Source organism: Suricata suricatta, chromosome 6 (assembly GCF_006229205.1).
Source record: "Suricata suricatta isolate VVHF042 chromosome 6, meerkat_22Aug2017_6uvM2_HiC, whole genome shotgun sequence".
NCBI classification, from domain to species: domain Eukaryota; kingdom Metazoa; phylum Chordata; class Mammalia; order Carnivora; family Herpestidae; genus Suricata; species Suricata suricatta.
This window is the reverse complement of record NC_043705.1, coordinates 26,601,173-26,620,004: the sequence shown is the minus strand read 5'-3', so window position 1 is coordinate 26,620,004 and position 18,832 is coordinate 26,601,173.

Sequence of the window (18,832 nt, the reverse complement as noted above, 5' to 3'; positions counted from 1 at the left end):
ACTGCACGTGAATCTCAGAAAGGTTTTAATTAAAGTGGGAGGGGGGAGGTCTTCTCCATTGCTAAAATTTCCAACCTTAAGACCCTGCTGAAGAATCCAAAGTTAAATTTTACACATGTGGACCAGAAGTACGTTCCAATTAAAATATGCATAATTAGCGGCACCCAGGTGGCTTGGTTTGTTAAGTGTCTTGATTTCAGCTCAGGTCATGATCTCACAGTGTGTGGGTTTGAGCCCTGCATCAGGTTCCACGCTGACAGTGTAGAGCCTCCTTGGGATCCAATCTCTCTCTCTCTCCCCCTCCCCCACTTGCACTCTCTCTCAAAATAAATAGATAAATTTTAAAAAATAACATATGCACAATTAAAGGCCTGGGGAGTGAGGGTGACTGGGGCAGCCAATGCCAAGTGCAGCTTTACCAAGTGAAGCATCATTTGTGAAGCATCATTGTGAATATCAAGTGAAGCTTCAATACTTAATTCTCCTTAGTTCCAGAATCCTGGCTTACAACACACACACACACACACACACACACACACACACGTGTGCATGCCTCCCACAAACATAAATCTGTTAGTCATTTAGAAGGAAATAATCTCATGAAGCAGCACTGATGGAAAAGAACAAAATATGAAGGCTCCCAGGCGGGGACCCACGGCTGGCTTGCAGCAGGACCAGAAGAGCATCCTCTTGACTACAGTTGACTTTTAAGAGCTAAGACCCAAATCAGAATCTTGCTTTTCACAGAATGTCTTAGGAAGGGAATTATCTGGTTGTTAGATCAGCACAGATAATGTCAATGAACAGTCTGCAAAAACACATGGCCCAGTGGTGAACCCCAAAGCTTGTGTGTGTGTGCGTGTGCGTGTGTGTGTGCGTGTGTGTGTGTCTAAGAGACAGAAAGAGAGAGCAGAGACAGAGGGAGGGAGGGAGAGATGTGTGTGTGTACCACATGGTCGCATCCTTCTGATTGAAGCCAATGGTTGCTTCAGGTCACGTGAACTAGCCATTTCTGTAAAAGGCTGGAAAGTTCCAAGGTGGAGGAGGGCTTGGTTGGTTCATCAGGCTAACACAGCCCTCCAGCAGGCCGCCGTGGCAGGAGCAGGCGAGCAGGCACTGCTGACACTCCTCTCTAGAGCTTCTACACCAGACTCACGCCGGCAGCATTCCATGCACAGCACAGCAGTGCTGCAGGGAACTTGTAACCTGAAGATCAAGAGCCCGCTGGGGACTGCCACATCCAGTCACTTTGCACACCAGTGTGTGACGGATATCCTCCGTGCTGACCACTGCCAGAAGCCAGCACCCAGATGGTCACAGGCACCTCGTCACCGAACCCCGCACCTGTGGCCCCAGGAAGCCACTGCACGGCTCTCACACTGGGTGGCAGTTGAAGAGACAGGCCTCGGTGTGGGCAGTCACTGCCCAGCGACCCGGGGAGCGGCCCGGCTCCTCCATGCCTGGGGACTGTGGGCTTTGTGGAAGGGCAGCCTGGAGGCCAGTGTCAGCCTTTCTTCTTTCCTTTCCTCTTTCTATTTGCACGTCTCCTGTTTCCTCAGATCTCATCTCACTGGAGAAGGCTATTCAGCTGAAGCCTGTATTAATTTCATCTGCTTCCTTGGAAATATCCAGAAGACTGTTGGATATGCTCCCAACGAGACCTGCCACCACCCACCCCAGTGGCATGATGCCAGTAGTCCGTGACAACATGCCGGCGGCACCAGGCACTGTGCAGCTTCTCTCTTGACCCAGAGCTCTCCACCTCCCACTGCTTCTAATCCCTCCAGCACAGGACATCCTGCTCGTCTTCCTGCTTTTTCTCTCACTGTGATCTACTTCAGTGTGAATGCAGGGGGGCAGGGGGGCCCACCCAGCTCCACTCTTCCCAGCACATGTGCCCTGGGACATAGTATCTGCTCAACAAACAGCTCTTGAAAGACGAACAGTCTAAGACAGCATCTCAGAGCTGTGGCTCAATCCTGCTTCTCTGCTTGTGGCTTTGCTCTTGGACCAGAACTGGCCTCCCCATCTTTGCCCCAGTTCATGGAGCAGGACTGGACATGTAGCCCAGGGCTAAGTCCATACAGGCCAAGGGCAGTCTGAAAGCTGTCCATCTGCAAGGCCTGGGTGGGAGCTAAGTAGCTAAAAGCCATGAGGGGCAACCAGGTGCAGGGCCGTAGTGCCAAAGGTTAATTGAGAGGTTTCAGATGAGAAATTTAAGGCTGAGGCTTTCTGGAAGGATCACCGAGGAGAGAAAGGCAAAACCTCAGAGCTATACACTTAGCACCCACAGAACCCAAGGCTAGGGGCAATCATATCCCAACACTGATCTCTGTACACTCAAAGGGCAAGGAACCTGACTAGCGGTTTTCTTTAACCCACAGTTCATGTCCAGTGATGGCTGCCATGCGCCATGATACTGTGGAAGTTTCTGCATTTCACAAACGCTGACTCTCACAAGTCTGACATTCCCCACAGAAAGCCCTGCTTCATCGGCATTCAGAGAAATGTCTCTGATCCAGCCTGGGTTCCAGCTTGGTCTCTGTGGTCTAAGAGCAAACGGAAAGGAAAATCCACACATTTGCATGTTGCTCCAAATGTGAACTAGCGTGGTCACCTGCTCACACAATGAGCTAAACTCTACTTACAACTGAAGAGCAAGAGGGATGAAATAACAGGATTGGTGAAGAGAAGAAATGTGGCTGGTCCCCGTGTCACCTCTGCAACACTCACCCTTGGAAGAGAGCATCCGACACCACAATGAGTACAAATACCCAGCGAGGGGGTACTATGCTGGATCTTCCTGCAGGGTGGGGTGCGGATACGTGTTTGAGGGACAGGAAAGTGGCTGCCCCTGAGATGGGGGGCTGTTACTCTCCTAGGGCTGCTGCAACGACATGCCACAAACCGGGTGACTTAAAACACAGATGGACTGCCTCGCTCTTCTGGAGGCCAGAAGTCCCCAGTCAAGGCGTCAGCAGGACCACGCCTCCCCTGACCTCCGCGGGGACATCGTTCCCAGCCTCCTCCTCAGTGCCGGTGGTCTGTTGGGAATGGGAGACATGTGGCTTGTAGCTGCATAATTCCAATCTCTGTCTTTGTCGTCGCATGGCTTTCCCTGCCGTGTGTCTCCATCTTTTAAGGATGTCAGCAGTAGGAGCCCACCCTACTCCAGGATAGCCTCATCTTAACTAAGTACATCTGCCCACGACTCTACTTCCAAATAAGGTCATGTTCTCAGGTACTGGATTCCAACATACCTATTTTGGAGGAATATAATAAAACCCATAGCAGAGGGGTTGAATCAGACATTGGGCCAGGGGCTCCATGATTGGCAAGATCCAGGGTCCTGGGCGCACAGCAGAAGATAGCAGACCCCCTGGAGAAGTAGCCACGTGGGGAGTCAGGACCCAGGACCCAGTCATCTCAGCCTTGGCAAAAATCTGACACTCGAACTGGGCACAGAAGCAGCAACGCTGCCCGCTCCAGACCTCGTGTGGGTGGACAAGATGGCCAGTGAGGGCCGTGTTCCCTGAGGACACTGGCCAGTGTGACTTGAGAGCACACAGCCCAAGGTAGGAGCCCCAAGGTGACCAAAATCAAATCCTACAACCACCAGGCTCTGACCTTGAAGTCAAGATTATTTTGATTTAGACCAAAAGAAAAAGAAAAAAAAAGGAATGTAAACCTAGTTCTTAAATCCAACTCATGTGGTGGTTTTAAATTTATAGTAAGTTTTCAAATTTATAGACTATAAACATAATCACACTCTTATTTCCAGGCACCGCACAAGGACCAGCCCTCAGGAGACAGAAAACATGAGTGAGGATGGTAAACAGCATCAGACACGGACAGAAAGAGGCCAAACGCAGGAGTCACCAGGGAATAACGATGAACCTGGAGAGACCAGTGTGGGTCCAGAGCCCCTCCCCTATCTAAATCCTTGCAGAAAAGAATATTAATAAAATGTAGCTCCAAATCCGACCCCGGAGCAGTAACAGAACACCCGTGCCAAACTTCACAGCCGTGGGAAGGACGTATGTAGCTAAGCGATCTGTGGACAGCGTTTCTCGGCTGAAATTCTTGAAAGCTTGTAGCGCTCAGGCCAAAATGCTCTGGAAACCAAGTCCCGTGGAAAATGCAAACGTTATGAATTGCACATGTGGCCACAAAGCCAGCCCTAGCGCTCTGGGTGCAAAGATTTGCACAGAAATCTGTCCCCGTGCTGAAGACCACCAGGACTGATGCAGAGCATACCAGGGGTCCCAAGGAGGGCAGGAGACTCACTCAGCCTCTGGGATTTTCTTGGAGAACTCCAGAAACTACACGTGGGGGCAATCAGACAGACAGACAGACAGACAGAGGGACAACTTCCCTTTGCCTGAGGGAATGTCCCTGGAGAAGTAGCACCCGAGGCACCGAATGAGGGGCAAAGTGAAGCCTTCTCCAGTTACTTACCCTGTTTGTCCCTCCCTGTGAGCGGAGGGTCACACAGAACTTATCTCCAGGGGTGGCTGGGAGGTGCTAGGGATTCATATATAAAGTGCGGAGAGAGCCTGACCCTTCAGAACAGCCAACATAAGCCCTCACCTGCAGCAAGCACTCCAGCAAAGCTGAAGTTTCAAATCTCTCCCTGAAGTTACTTCTCGTCCAGCACCCCTCCTGAATTTTCATTTTTCCTTTATAGATCTCAGATTGCCTTCCCGCTTTGTCTCCCAACAACCTCTTCTCAATCTGGAGAGCTGCCCGCTCCCTGTCATAGGATCTAAGGACAGGAAAGGCCCTCCTCGGTCCCTCAGCTTCCGCCCCTGCCCCAAGGCAGAGCTCTGTTCACACCGACTCCGACAGATGGTTGTCGTTTCCAGACAGGAAATATTTATCGAGCATCCACTCTGGGCCAAGCCTTGTGTTCAGAGCTGCTAGGAATACGCGCAGGAGTGGGGTGGGCTGAGCGCCCACAGTCTATCTAGGGGAACTGGAAGCTCAGACAGGAATGAATGCTGCAGTGTTGAGGCAGAATTTCTTTTTCCCAGAGAAATTTCTCCACTGTTGCTCTCCTGGCCTTCAACTGATTGGATGAGGCCCACCCACGTTATTAAGGGTAATCTCTCTTACTGAAAGTCAACTGATCAGAGATGTTAACTGCATCTAGATTAGTGTGTGATTAAATAAGTGGCTACTGGAGCAGCACCAAGTTGCCATATAAAATGAACCATCACACACAGGTTTGTTTGTCCTTGCTCTCCCCACTTCAGGTCCAGCTTTCTTCCTGCCCCCCAGTCCTGTGACCTACAGCAACCTCAGGCCCAACATGAGATGCAGGGAAGATAGCTTTTCACTGATGTTCTCATCAACTCCCACATTTGCATTTGCTCTTTGTCCCTAAAACAAATCCTTCATTCCACTTCACTCATAATGACAGGACTTTATACCTTGCCTTCCCCTCTGATTTAAATGACTGATGCACTCGTGGGTCCCATCAGGAGAGAAGTGGCATACCTTAGGACTGTCCCCAGAGTTACCCAGGAGGATGCCACAGAGACGGCTCACATATAGATGCCTTGCTGGCCACAATGCCCACTACTGCAGATGTGTCCAGAGAAGATGCCAGGAGAATGATGCTGGCCACGGGGCACTTCTAACTGCAGCCCACTTAAAGGAACCATCAGCTCAAGAAGCCAAGCTCTACAGGGGCTGAGTGCTGGAGGAAGGGTACCCTCCAGCAGCCTGGCACGTGAGACACACTAAAACCGTTCCGTCCCCACGGGGCTCTCTCCTGCTCAGATGTAACACTGCGTCAGCTGGCAAAGAAGAAGCATTTTTGCAAAGCCCATGCCCATCCTCCATTCTGACAGAGCCAGAGGAAGACGGGTAGATTTGGAGCTGAGACACAATAAACTGGATAAACTAGCACAGTCCACTCCTTTGGCTACTCAGTTTCCACCCGGACACTTCTACACACACTTGAAGTTCTATGTAACAACGAGACAATGCTTTCTTCTTTCCACCTAATATGATACAGCTGTCTTCCTTCCAAGTGAGAAACTTCTCACACTATCTCAAAAGGAAGAGACCCACAATCCTAACGGCCAGTGGATGTAGCACCATAGCTGTATTTGTTCCTCAGATTCATCACTGGCCCAATAAATAATCTGTCACCTAAAGACTACATTGTAAAGTCAACCTCCAACACCTTGGATAGAAAATAAAAATGGAAAGGAAAGAGAAGAAACTAGTTAGCACACACACACACACGCACACACACAAATAGACAAGAGAAAATATGCAAAGCTAATAGAGTCCTATAGAATATAACTGGTCTTGGGGCCAAAATTGCTGTCTATGGCTTTCTTCCTCCACTAACCATTCTGTGCTCCTCCCCCTCTCACTCAGGACCTCAGCTGGCTGGGTTTTTTTTTTACCTGGGGGAGGGATTCAAACCTCAATTCCTGAAGAGTCCTGAGTCACCCTGCCTTGTGTTTTAGTTACTGTGGTTTTCCATTAACCTCTGCTGCTGGGCATGGCAATGGAACAGGTGCCCCAGAGAATCTTTTGGGTTCCAGAAACACTCTTCCTTTCCTTCTATTGTGTAGCTGCAGCCCAATAATTCCTGCATAATCAGGATCAATCACTCCAGCCAGAAGACCAACACCCTTTTGTTGATTCAGTGGCATAAGGAGCCCAGAGTAGCAAGGTCTAATCTTCCCATTTCATGGAATCAGAGCTGTAGCCCATGTGAAGCATTGTCCACTTGGGGACTAAAACCTACAAATCAGCAGAGCTCACGGACACCTGAACAGGAAGCAAAAATTCTGGGTATGGGCCTAAGAGTAAAAGACACAACTCCCATTTATACCCTTTGACTCCTGGCCTCATGTTGGGGAGTTGGGGAGACAGCACCGTATTGTGATTCAAAGCATATACTATATGATGTAAGACAGAACCCCAGCCTTTCAGGACACTGTTTCACAAAAGGTACTGCAACTGAGTCTTAAGGAAGTCCTTGCACCTTCCAATTAACTCAGCCACGTCCACTGAATGCGGCAAGACCCCTCAATTCCTCCGAAAGGGCATTAGCCCACCGCTATACTTCTTTGCTAAGAAATGAGCTGTTCAGAAGCAATGCCATGGTGGCAGGTAAAGCATTCTGTGAATCATGGAAGGCAGTGCTACCGACCTGCTATGTGCAAATCCTTACCTAAAAAATATGTCTATTCCAGTGATGACACATATCTGCCTTCTTCATGACAAAAGAGGTCCAATGTAATCAACCTGCCGCTAGGTGGCTGGATGGTTACCCCAGGGAATGGTGTTAGATCAAGGACTCAGTCTTGGTTTCTGCTGTGGGCACACTAGGCACTAACAGCAACATAAGCACTTGTACTGCTGAGCCCCTGCATAGCGTCCATGCCTGCCACCTGGGCTGATTTGTTCATGGGCCCGCTGAGCGAGCCCGGAACTGGCTGGGTAAAGAGCTTGTCTTATGTCTACAGACTATGTAATTTTGTCCACCTGATGATTAACCTTCTCTACAGCAGATACCCTTTGAGCAGTCATATGAGACACAAATATCTTCACAGTTGGTGCCCATTCTCAGAGAGGTCCATCCAATACCCTTTTCCCCACACCTTCTTGTCAGTAACCTTCCAGTCATGTTCCTTCCAAGTCCCTGACTATCCAGCCAAACTATCAGTAAGTGCCTATAAGTCTATGTGGATTCATACTTCTGGCCATCTCCCATTTCATGCTAGTAGACAGACAAGTGTATTGCTCACCATTCTGCCATAGGGTCCACTCAGGACATGGACACCACACAGTAATGCAAATGGAAAAAATTTAATATAAAAATTATTAATAGACAATTGGATTATATTAATAGGAGATTAATGGGGACTTGGGTAGTAAGAGTTAAAAAGAACTCTAAAAAGTACAAAAATATTGGGGTGTCTGGGTGGCTTAGTCGATTGAACGTCCAACTTTAGCTCAGGTCATGATCTCACAGTTTGTGGGTTCGAGCCCCATGTCGGGCTATGGGCTGGCAGCTCAGAGCCTGGAGCCTACTTCTGATTCTGTGTGTCCCTCTCTCTCTGCCCAGCCCCTGCTCATAATCTGTCTGTCTCTGTCTCTCAAAAATATATAAATGTTTGAAAAAAAATTTTTTAAAGAATACAAGAATACTAGGTATAGGAGCAGCCTCTACTCGTAGAATGGAGATAGCATCCTAGTGACCAAGGAAGAGCCCCCTGCCTGATCAAGGACTGGGATCTGGGATTCAAACCTCAAAGAGGGCACAGCCATGGCTCATTGGAGAGCACAGAAGCCAATAGATGCCCCACCACTGGGACTTGCCAGGAATTTGCCCCCTGGGATGTCAGGAGAAGGTGTCCACAGGGAAGGGCCACAGTTCAGAATTCTCTGTATGCCACCTGAGAGTGTGCTGGAGGAGGCCATCCACAAGAAGACTCCCTGGCTGGTAGCATTCCACCAAGAAACTGCCAGAGAAGATGCTGGGAGAAGCTGCGAGCCACTGGGCACTGCAGAAGCTCAAGACCCCACATCCACAAGAGCCAGACCCTAGAGAAAGGCGTCCCCTAGAGAAGCCTGACACAGCACAAACCATATGCTCTCAGGACAAAGCATGATCTGCAGGAGTCTGGTGAATGAGACTCATGGAACCAGAAAGAGGAAACTCCCTCTTTCTCCAGTATCCCTCAATGTCCTCTCTTGACAAGGCTTAGAATCATGTCAGCTGGCATGGAGAAACATTTACAAAGCCCATCTCCATAATCACAGAGCAGGCGAATAAGATGAGTTTGGGGCTGACTGGCAATAAACTGAAACCTGGCATGGGGGTGGGGGAGGCTAGGAAAAGGGCTCGGGGAGGATGGTAGGAAGTGGAACAACAGATGCAGGGCGTTATTCTATGCATAATCTGAGCACATGTAACTCTTCATCAGGAGATAGGACGAGAGTAATCAGGAAAGACCGCCAGCAGGAGAAATAATGTGAGTTCCCACCACCCCAGCAAGAAGATCAGCTCAAACCAAGGGCAGGGGCTGGCTGAGTGTTCTCAGTCCTGTTCAAGTCTAAGCAAATCACACTTACAAAGCAACTTCTTACATTGACCTGGCAGTCTTGTCTCATTTCCTCAGAACCTGGCCAGGGCCGGGCTAACAGTAGGTGCTTCATAACAGTCAGTGACTTTGAGAGTTTTCCAGCTCCACTCCACCAGTGTGTAATCCCACTTTACTCTCAGGGTCATCATTTGCCCTGAAATCTTCCTTCCCAAAGACAGCAGCCTCCCTATGACCCCAGCTAGCTCCTGAGAAGTCACTTAGTGGCTGGAGTCTCCTTCCTTCCCACGTAAAGGAAGCATCATCCTCAATTGCTCTCACTGCAGCTCTGACCTCCATTCCCATGACGAGAGAGCTTAGAGTATGGTTACAGAAAGAGGAGGAGAGAGGAAGAGTGGTCCTTGAGATACCTTGGTGCTAGACACAATTTTGGACTCTTCAACCTTTTCCCTTTGAAAGTCAGGCTTTAAGAAAGAGAAATGGAGAAGCAAACAGCCCTCTGGGATCCCTAGGACTTTGTGTTAAGGAAGGCTGGTCACTGCACTCTTCATCCTGCAATGTCTCCAAGTTGTGGCCTTGTTTTCATAAACATCTATGTTCAGGGCTCCCTAAGTGAAAAATATCTTGGACAATAAACACTCTCAGAGAGATCCACAGCCTTCTCCAAGATTTTTGAGATCTTAGATGAACTGCTCATAAATGCTGTCCCACTGCCCACCACCCTCTGTTCACCCATCACCTCCCCTAAAAAAGTCAGATCTGGGCACCTGGGTGACTGAGTTGGTTAAGCATTAGACTTGGGCTCAGGTCATGATCTCTTGGTTTGTGAGTCTGAGCCCCACGTTGGGCTCTGTGCTGACCGTGCTTCAGATTCCATGTCTCCCTCCCTCTCTGCCCCTCCCCCACTTGTGCTCCATCTCTCTCTCTCGCTCTCTCTCTATCTCCCAAAAACAAAATTAAAAATTAAAAAAAATAAAAAAGAAGTCAGATCCAACATGTACTAAGTCTCTGCCTAGAATGTCCATAATCCTCAGCTTGGCTTCAAGAGAGATTCTAAGGTACTACCCCTAGGGGTGCACCTAAGAGAGCAGAGTCCAACCCCTGGAAGAAGCAGAGTGTCTAGGGCAGCAGCTGCTGAAGGTCTAATGAGCTTCCTAAGTCTATTGAGCAAAGGGATGACCTTGGGATCTTCTTGAAATGCAGATCCTTATTCAGAAGGTTTAGGGGAGGCCCAGGCAATCTGTATTTCCAACAACTTCAAGTGGTGCCAGAGCTGCCAACCCATAGACCACACTTTGAGTAAGAGGAGTTGACAGTGCGTGGCCTGGAGAACCATGTGTGCACAGGAACCCACCAATCCTAAGGCTACAGGCTCCAGCAAGGTCTAGGAAGTCAGACAAAGTTTCCCAGAGTTGCCACCACTGGGCTGGGTCTTAAAGACCAGGAGGTTTGGCAGGGAAGGAGGCATCTATGCAGGGCTGCATCCAACAGCCTCAGAGGAGGCAGCACCTTTACCTCCCCCTGCCACGACTGCCACTCTCTCCTGTCCTGCCTCTGACCCGCCCACGTGCATTTCCTGCTCAGCACACCCAGCTTCCTGGAGTTGGAACAAGTACATGTTGTGTGCAGGGCCCAGTTCCTCTTCCCACTCTGGTTCCTTCATTGACCCCAGAGTAGGGGAGGAGAGTGCTTTAGGAGGAGCTCCTGCCTATTCTCTCTCTCTTTCAAGCAATTATGGGCCAGCAGGAACAATGGGACGGCAGGAAATATAAACAGGCCTATGTTGGGGAAATGTGAATAATCGCAAGAAAAGGACAAAAGAAAAGGCCCCTGTGATGACTGGCGAGGGAGGTGGTGGAGGTGGGGAATGTCTCCATTAATTCGCTCTGATTGAATGAGTCCCCAGGGAGCTGTGATTTTCAGCTTCTGAGTCAAAAGTCTGGCATTTAAGCTGCGTGGATATCCCACTCCGTCCAGTGGGCAAGCGCGTCCACTCCTGGCATGCTGCTGGGCACGCACGAACAGTCCTCCTTCTGCCCTGCTCCAAGCCACCCTCTCCTCAGGACCACGGCCAGGCAAACCTGACACCTGCAACTCTGAGGCCTGCACCCGCTGCCCACCCGTCATTCAAACCCCTCTCAGCCCAGCCCTTTCTGGCTCGACAGCCATCACCTGGGGATGCCCTGCTGTCCTCCCTCGGCACACTGGTTCCTCCTCACCCTTCAAGTCTCAGAGTAAAGACACCTCCACAGGGAGGGCCCCTGTCTTCCATCTGTCACCACCTCCTCATCCGTGATTCACTTGCTGATGCTGCTTCTGTCCTGCCAGGATCCAGTCACCATCAAGTCAGGTACCTTCTAGACATTCAAGAGAATGACGGGAAAAATAAAGTGCTTCATCTCATGTCCCTCCCACAACAGGTTCCCTGGCTAAGTGACACCACGTTGATCATGGTGTCAGGTGTTAGCAATTTCTGTCTAAATCAGGTTGTTAGTCACAGGCCTCCTTATCTGCGCCAAAGCAATCTCATCCCAGAAACCCAAAGGCCCCCCACCTAGTGGCTCTGAGGATGCTAGGACTGTTGGACGTCCCCGAGTGAGGGCCAGTCACTGGCCAGAGTCTGGGCCTGATTGCCCTCGCTCCATTTTCCCATGGATTACTTAGCTGAGGACCTTATTCCCAATTGTTTGGCTCTGACCAGAATTCAAGCTGGGAGTGTGTGTGACAGGGAGCAAGTAGGACCCTCTCAGAGGGGAGCAGGGAGGCCAGGGCTGGAGGCATCAGGCCCCTGTGTCTGGGAGAGCCCTGAGACAGCGCTTCCACAAGCAGCAGAGAAGGAGGTGTCCCAGGCCGCCTGTATGTGCCAGCTCTGAGCAGCTCTGAGTAAGCCCCCCAGGCCACCAGCACAACGGGCCTGGAAGACCAGCTCGCCACCTCCTGGCCCGTTTCTGCCCTCCGCCCACCCCCACCCCAGGCTTTACTGTCCTCATTCACAGGCACCAGCAAGCAGAACAGTCTAAGGACTGTTTACATTCTTGCCATTTTTGCTTGTGTTTAGACTTACTAAAAAAACACATCTTAAACATTTACAAGCAATCATAGGCCCTCATGGATTTCAAATAAACTTTGCTATAAAACAGTCAACTTGAGAGTATCTGTCCCCCCAAGAACCATAAACCCGCGGAGCTGGTAAGCCCTTAAAGATTCCGGTGTCTTTGTCTTTTGAGTGGAGAAACGAAGGCCCGGGATGGACAGGGACCTGCCCAAGCTCACAGGACGCTTAGTGGCTACGCAGGGCTGCGGCGCAGGGCTCCAGCTTTTGGACCCCAGCATCACTATTTCATGTGTGAAAACTCTGAGCCCATTAGCACGTTGCCTCCGTAGGCATGTGTTTCTAGTTTTTAAGAGAACAAACTGATTTGAGGTTTCAAAATATTAAGCACTTAGGGTTTGGAGAAGGAATGTGTGTTAAGTGCACATTCTTGGTTGTGAGCCATCCCCCAGCACCGGGCAGGCTGGCTGCCTGATGTGAGGGCTCCAAGACTCAGCGTGTCTGGGCGTCGGCCACACAGCTCCACAGCACAGGCCCCAAAACTGCTCACACAGCAGCACGGTGCCACGTCAAAGTGCCAGGCGTGAGACGCAGCCCTGAGAGCAAGTCAGGAAAGAAGGTGACAGGGACCTGTGCTTTCAGGGCAAGGCAAGGGCTAAGGGTCTTCACCTCAAGCCCTCGAGGCACCTGGGTGGCTCAGTCGGTTAAGCATCAGCCTTCAGCTCAGGCCATGATCTCCTGTTTGTGGGTTCAAGCCCTGTGCTGGCAGTTCAGGGGCTGGAGCCTGCTTCCGATTCTGTCTTCCTCTCTCTCGCCCCTCCCCTGTTGATGCTCTATCTCTCTCTCTCAAGAATAAATAAACATTTAAAAAAATAACAACAACAGAAAACCTTTCCCCCAGGTTCTGCACTAATTAGGGGGCTACAGACCCAGGAATGGAGATTCCAGCTGAGGGGCTTCATCTCAAGCTGGTAACCATGTCTTAGAGCCCTCGGAAGCCTCCTCAAGGCCTAAAGCCAGAAAAGAAGGGTCTAGCTTGAGTCCAGAAGTTGCCATGCAGGCCCCAAGCCCTCTGGGTCACCACCTTTCTCTCTCCACCACCACAGGCCCTGACAGGAAACTGAACACAACTCTTTATAAACATCTACAGTGGGACTTCCTAGCAAGGCTCTGAGGGCCAAAGTCCATGCCCCAAGGAGTCACGTCTCAGTAAGAGCTGTGGCCTGCAGGTTCCATCACGGGGCCTGTTCTGTAGAGTGTACTGGACTCTGCTGGCTTGGGAGGGAGGGAGGACCGAGGCTGGTGGGGAATCCTCTGCTGGCTTGGGGGCCTTGGGAAGCCAGAGGGTGACCCCTTCCCAGCCAGGGACTCAGTGCAAAGGCTTTGTCCCCTCTTCCCCTGTCCCTATGCCCAAAGCTCGGAAGATTCCTTTTCCAAATGCTCTAGCCCCCATCCTCCATAAAGTTGGGAGGCCAAGGTTTGCTGGAACAATGAGGACTGTCACCTCAAGCCCTAACGATTTCCCCAGAGCACAGAGATTTTAGGCAAGAGGTTTTCAGAGCAAAGAAATGGACTGTATAACCAGACCTCGGTTGTGCCTGTCCATGTGCATGACAGTGCTGTTTGAGATGAGAGGGGGTGCTGCCGCTAATTTTAGGGGCCTACAGACACACAGGAGAAGCCTAATAAAAGTAAGTCCAGGAGTGCCTGGGGGGCTCAGTCGGTTAAGCGTCTGACTCATGATTTCAGCTCAAGTCATGGTCTCAGTCATGAGATCGAGCCCCGAATCAGGCTCCACGCTCAGCCTGGATTCTCTCTCCCTCTCTCTGCCCCTCCTCCACTTGTATGTGAGCCCTCGCTCGAGTGCGCTCTCTCTCAAATAAACACTATTTTTTTTTTAAAAAAAGAAAGTCCTAAATGCAACATAATTCCTTGGATTCGATTGGGAAACCAAAAAAGGACACGGGTAGAAAAACTGGTAAATCTAAATAAAATCTTGAGTTTAATAGTTGAGTTAATAGGAATATACCAAAGTAGCTTTCTTACTCTTGACAAATGTACCACCATCACAGAAGGTGCTAATGGGGGAAACTGTTCCAGGGGAGGGGTCCCAGGGTGTAAGAGGGTAAGGAGTATAGGGGAACATCCTACTGTCTTTGCCACTTCCCTGTAAGTCTAAAATTATTCCAAAAATAAAACATTTATATAAAAAAGTAACCACCAGGCACCTAGTTGACTCAGTCAGTTATGCATCCAACTTCAGCTTAATGGCAATGATCCCATTGTTGTGAGTTCGAGCCCCACATCAGGCTCTCTGCTATCAGCACAGAGCCCACTTTATATCTTCCGTCCTCCTCCTTCTCTGACTCTCCCCAACTCTCTCTCTCTCTCTCTCTCTCTCTCAAAAGTAAATAAAATTTAAAAAAAAAAAAGGGGGGGGCGCCTGGGTGGCTCAGTTGGTTAAGCACCAACTTTGGCTCAGGTCATGATCTCAAGGTTTGTGAGTTCCAGTCCTGCATCAGGCTCTGTGCTGACAGCAGACACAGATCCTGTGTGTTTCCCTCTCTCTCTGCCCCTCCCCCACTTGCACACACACACACACACACACACACACTCTCTCTCTCTCTCTCTCTCTCTCTCTCTCTCTCAAAAATAAAATAAACTTTAAAAAATTTTTGGAATAATAAAAATAAAAAAGTAACCACTGATTGTGCGATCACTATGTGTCAGTCACAGGACTGAGTACTTTCTATGCATTACCTCATTTAACCCTCCCCAAAACCTTATGGAGACTGCAGTGATCATCTCCATTTACAGCCAAGGACACTGAGGCCAGAGCAGCAGACATCCTGAGTCTAAGTAGGCAGCAGGTGGGAGCTCAGAGGCCACCACCACTTGGAGGAGCAGAGATAGGCAGCCACATATACAATCCTATGTATACAAGGACTCTTGGATTAACTCACTAAGCAGAAATCCAAGTCCAAGTAAAAAAGTGAGTGATTTGCCATAAGGCCTCTGAAACACTTGCTGGGACTTCGGGACTCCCTCCAGAACCCCCCGGAGAGAAGTGCTCCTCCCTGTGCAGTGTGAGCACTGCGAGCCGCCGCCCCTCCCCATAACATGCAACTCCTTCCAAAGGGAAATTAAATTCCTTCCTACTCCATCCCCAAGAGCCTTGAAATGCAGTCCTCAGAAGCTTACCAAGGGAAAATTCTTTCTTCCTTCTATTTTATAAGATTTTTTTTTGAAGACTCAAAACACTTCCTAGGGCTCTTTTTCACACAAACAGAAATCACACAGTTAGTTATTCCCTAGTCCCTGGTTAAGCACGAGGCCTTCCTTCCATCTGCCGTCTGTGCCCGTCAGTGTGCCCGATGGCCTTGCCCTCCTCGCCTCTGCCCTGCCCTGCCCTTCAATACCAGGAACTGCTAAGTCATGAGATGCAAGGAAGGAGCAGTTGCAGCGTTCTCGCCGGCTGGTCTGTTAGCAGGGAGCAGGTCTAGTCTCTGGGTTTTCTCTTTGAAGCCTCGGTTCTCTACTAAGTGCTGCAAATACATCATGGATGAGCTGGTGAAGAACAGACAAACCCATGGAGGGTGTTTACATGGGGGGCTCAATGGTCTCTGCTCTGTTTCTTCTCTTTTTTTATTTTTTAACATTTATTTATTTGAGAAAGAGAGAGAGAGAAAGACAGTGAAAGTCGGGGAGGGGCAGAGAGAAAGAGGGAGACACAGAGTCTGGAATCTCTGAGCTGTCAGCACAGAGCCCGACGCGGGGCTTGAACCCACAAACCGTGAGCTCATGACCTGAGCTGAAGTCGGACGCTCAACCGATTGAGCCACCAGGCACCTCTGTGCTCTCAGTTTCAATCATGAGCAAAGGAGATCAGGTGGGCCTGTCTTTCCCAAAAACACTTCTCTAAGGGGAGCTAGGATCCCAGACAGACGTGGCAGAACTCGGGGAATGCTGGGCAATCACGTCATGGCAACGCAGCCTGAACTAGAACTCAATGTGTGTGTCAGCTGTGGCTCTTCGCGGCTGAATCAAGCTCATGAGGAAATGCTCCCCATTTCATCCTCGAGGCTTTAACCACTTCCTAGGGGTGACTCCTGTGAGCAAGGCCACAGCTGAGACGCTGAGGGTCATCTGGGGGTATTTCAGGCTCAGTGAATAATTACGTGAACAAAATAACACAAAGCAGTTGCCAGCAGCTAATAGCCCCATGAAAAATAACAACGGAAAACTCAGCGGACTGGCTATCAAAGGGTCCTTATGGAAGGGGGGAAACCAGCTGTGGTTTAACATCTGTAAACTCAAAACACAACGCGTAAGGAGCAAACAACCAAAGGAAAACTGTCCACAAGTCCTTACTCTCGGAATTCTATCAAGGCTCCCGTACATTGGCCAGGAGCTCATTCCGTTCCAAACTGGGGTGCACCTGAGCAGTGCAGAGGCCTTGACTGCCTTTGAATGGTGACAGAGCGCGAGACAGGAGCCTTCTTCCCATTGCCCCCAAATACGAGTTATTTCCCCCTGGTGAGTGCGTACCTTCCCCTATGGGTATTCCAGCCCTTTCTGTCAACAGTGAAGGCTAGGGAAGGGCCAGTGGAGGCCTCCTCCCCACAGGTGACACCTTCATCATCCACTCACACCTGCAAAGGTGGCCTCCCAGGAAGTGACGGTGAGCAGGATAACAATCTCCTGGGACACCCCTCATGTGTTGTGCAAAGAGCACAGCTTTCAAATCACAGACCTGGGTCTGACTCAGAGTTCCATCATCCATTAGCTGGGTGGCCTTGAGGACGTGACTTAAACTCTCTGAGCTTTTGTTTCCTCATCTGCATTACAGGGCAAGGTAAATCCAAGAGAGAACAAATAAAAGGACTTCAGAATGGTGGCTGCCATGCTGATGTACAGAATGCTGACTTTTTCATGAACACTAGCAGGTGACACTGTCCCTGGGAGGCTAACCACCTGCATACCTGGAGCTCATCAGCCATCTCCATCACCCCCAAACCTGCACTCTGATCAGATGCAGTACTGCCCCCCAATCTCCACAGCTCCGCTATCAGCTTCGCCAAGGTGGACCTAAGGTCTTAGCTGCCTGTGCCATCTCCCACCACCGTCTACCGCGAGTGCCAGGTTCCCACCACATCAGACTTCTCCCAAGCACACCCTGCTTAGCTGGGATGCTGTGATACCCTTATTAAGGCTGGTCCTCTGTTTGGGATTTTTTTCTCACCATCTGCCCTTGTTGAAATTCCGTATGCCATCCAAAGTCTGTGCCGTGAGTGGTCTCTGAAGAGCTCTCCTTAATCTTGGTCAGAACCACCACCTTGGCCACCATGGCACAGTCTTCTGTGTACTATCAATTGCCTATCTTAAGGGCTAGATGAACATACCCCATTTCTCTAACATCAGTCCCCTGGCTCTAGCAGAGTATGGGCTCTTCAATTTATAATGGGTGGCCCTAGTCAAGTTACTTAATGCCCAAAACCTCGGTTGCCTCATCTGTAAAACAGGATGATAGTCATGGTGTCAAAAAATCCAGAGCTGTTGGAGCAGTAAACGTACTTATGCAGGGGAAGGTGCCTGGCACATATTACTGCAGAAATGTTGATTGCTATTCTGAGAATTTGTGTGAGTAAATGGGGTTGCTGGCTCACTACCCTAGAAGTCCCTCAAGGCCAAGAACTAGACCACCCTCCACAGAAAGAACATGGTTCCTGGCAAGAGTACACGCCCTACAAATGTTGGCTGAATAGGATTTCCCTTGAGAGACTTAGTCCTTTGAAGGCTGACACCACGTCCGTCCTGACCTCTCCGTGTAGTGCTGAGTGGGGACAGAGGGCAAGTCAGCCCTTCATCAGCACCACAGGAGAGAGAGGCCCATGGGAGACAGGCTGTAATGGGAGATGCCCTTCTCTGCAGCAAAGCACCCTTTCCCCACCTTGGCCCCACCAGGGCCCCAAAGGGTCTCTCCAGAGACCCTTCACAACCAGAAAGAACCATTCTTGGCCCAATCCCACTCCTCGCTTGAAGGTTCTGGGCACAGGAATAGGTGAGTGACATTCTGAGGGGGTCACCACAGAAGGGGCTAGAAACTCAGCTTGGTCACCTCTTTAAGGGCCTGTGTGTTTAGCCCCACCTTGGATAGGGCCACAAATGACCAAGGAACTGGGCCTCATTCTCATGGAGGCTGCAGCTGCTCTTGGCTTTTCCCCACTGCTTGTCTCCTCAGGAAACAACAGAGGAACATAATTGAGCAGCTGTGGCTGTAAAAAGAACCTGCTTCAGAACAATACGTTGTGTCCAGCAAATATGTGTTACAGGCTGGTGATGGGACAGCTAATACATGTGATAGATGAGTGCACTCAGCACACCCCACAGTGCTCTCTGTCTGCTTCCTCCCTGCTATGTCGTGGGCTCAAGGCTGGATGTGCCATTCCCTCTAGCTCCCATGGTGCTGGGTTGGTTCCTCCCGTGGAGTTTATATGTGAGGCAGTCTCTCAATGCCATTGCAGAGGTCCTAAGTGATGTGGATGCCATCTGGGCTCCTTGCTTGTTTCTCTCTACTCTTGAGCAAATGCCCATCAGATGCTATATCTGCCAACTGAACTGTCAGCCCACCCCTCAGCCCCTCTTATGTTTAGATCCACTCGCTCTGGGTTTCTATGAGCTTATAGCCAGGTTTGGCCAAACCCAT